Genomic DNA, 2,404 nt, shown 5'->3' with positions numbered 1-2,404 from the left:
GTTTCTGTTCAGAAGCATTTTTTCCTCTCACAGCCTATTACCCAGCTTGCTTAAAGATCTTCAGAGGTGGGCTGAGGTTTGGTTTCTTGTTTCACAAGAGCTTTCTCTGTTAATCCAAACTTGGAATGATTTATCATGCATTAAGACTTTTCATAGATTTTTGCAAATCCTTATTATTCAGCCTTTTAAGGTTGATGCTAGTTTCTCACCTTTAAAATGTTAAGTCGATTTCCTCAAGGTCACACTACAAGATTAACCAGCCTTATTTCCAGTGTTACTACGCTGTATACCCAAATACTGTCTTTCAGATATGACTTGATCAGAAAAAGAACAAATTCAAACCACTTTTGTAGCCTCGCAACTTCAGATGCCACTAGTGGTCAAGAATCCACCTGCTGATGCAGGAGACATGAGACGGGTTCCATCCCTGGGTTGGGAAGACCCCCCTGGAGGAGGGCCTGGCAACCCACTACCTTCCTCTTGTCTGGAGAATCCCATGGACAGAGAAGCCTGAGTTTGCAGCTGGCCACGACTTATGCAACTTGGCACACAGTTCACACTTCATGATTTTCTAACCAGCCATCAATGAGGATGTAAACTTATCAGCTGACTCTCCCCCTCCTTTTAACTAGCTTAAGGTAGTTTCTCATTGAGAAGTGCTCCTCACCTGTACAGGCAACATATTCCTTGATACTGTTCTGAGTTGCCCTTCAAGCATTAAGAAAATGGTGGGACTATCCTGGGGGTCTGTGGTTAAGACTCAACACTTCAGTGCTCAGGGCATGGGCTCAATCCCTGGTCCAGAATTAAGATACCTCATTGAACAGCCAAAACAACCAATAAAAAATGGTAGTTAACTGTTTCGATGAGAGTAAACAAATACCTGAAGTTACCTTTGCTGGCCCAGTTCCCTAGAAACAAACCTGCTAGTACTTGATTCAAGAATAAAATCTTTAACTACAAAGATACTGACAGATAGTTTGAAGAAAAAAAAAAAAGTTGTCATGTAAGTCTCTGCCACCCAAATACTCCTGCTGTGTTCAAAAATAAAGATGTATCTTGAATTTTTTCTCCAGGTTAAATAATTGAAAAGAAATTACAAACATCCCTCCAAAGGGTTGCTAGAAAACTGTGATGCCTCCAAAGCCAAACCAATTATCTTGATACTGGACTAAATTTGTAATACTTGTTCTTGATCCCTAACAATTTTAAGGATTTAGAAATCAAGTGAGGAAATCCATATTGGAAGGAGTAATTAGGAGTAGCATCACCTACACAAAGATTCAATCTAGATACAAAAACTTGAAGCAGAGTTCAGAGTATGTATTGTGAAGGGTTGCTGCCCAAGTGAAATTAAAGCTCAAAACTGCAGTTAATTTGGGAAACCAGTTTGAATTTACCCAATTATTTAATGAAGCCCGCCTGGCCAAAGATGCCCAGGCAACACAGGAGAAGCTTAATGCCCAGGTTTGAGGCCTGGGCAAACCTGTTTAGGTTTTCTTTATATCATAAATCCCTCAATTTTTTTACAATATCCTAAATAACAAGTATACTAAAACACAGAGGAATGTAGAGGGACAACTCGAGGACAACAGTTTCACTTACGTTCTGAAGAATCAACTAAAAAGTCAAAGAAACTAATAGTCTATTGTAATTTCCAAGTTTCTATGACTTTAAAACGTCTCAAAAATGAAGATTTCTTGTGGCCTTTTTAAGAGAATTTTATTTGAGTGGTTCTTACAAAGATTGTTGCAATATGAAAGTCATTTGTTTGATAGAAATATCAAGCTGTCTTGTCAAACACACTGAAGTAACCCAAAAATATATTTCAGAGCTCACAGAGCTTAAAAAGAGCAAAGATTATATGCAACCAGACAAAACCTATTTCTGCATTTCCTATTTCTTGCTCAGAGTGCTTTGCTTACCAGACTGTCACTAAACAACTTGAGGAAATGCAGGGATCATTTTGTTTGGAATCTTAAGACACACCAGAACACATAATATTTACAAAGAAACTTTTACAGATACATTAATAAGATACCATCCAGAAATGTATTTTGAAACCGCCTTTTCTTGCCGATTGATCAGAATGCAAGATGACATGTTTAACAGCCCGTTTAGCTGTCTTGAATTTCCATATACTAGGTATTCCAGAAACCTCTGCTAAACCATTAACCAAATATCAACATTAGTGAAATGTAACTGCTGTGTAAAAAGTTAGGCTTCTGAAACATTAAAAATATTACATCCCTGTCTGCCTTTTTATGTTAAGCACATTTGTTCCCCTACAACTATTCCTATAGATCCTTAATGTAATTTTCTACATGTACATTTAAAAGGCAGAACAAGAGAACAGCTTTGTATACAGTGGGATTTGCTAGTTAGGGAGAATGAGCACACTGCA

Source organism: Moschus berezovskii, chromosome 15 (genome assembly GCF_049115385.1).
Source record: "Moschus berezovskii isolate FMDL1 chromosome 15, NW_MosBer_1.0, whole genome shotgun sequence".
NCBI classification, from domain to species: domain Eukaryota; kingdom Metazoa; phylum Chordata; class Mammalia; order Artiodactyla; family Moschidae; genus Moschus; species Moschus berezovskii.
The sequence above is the reverse complement of the archived record's forward strand: the minus strand, read 5'-3'. Positions refer to the sequence as shown.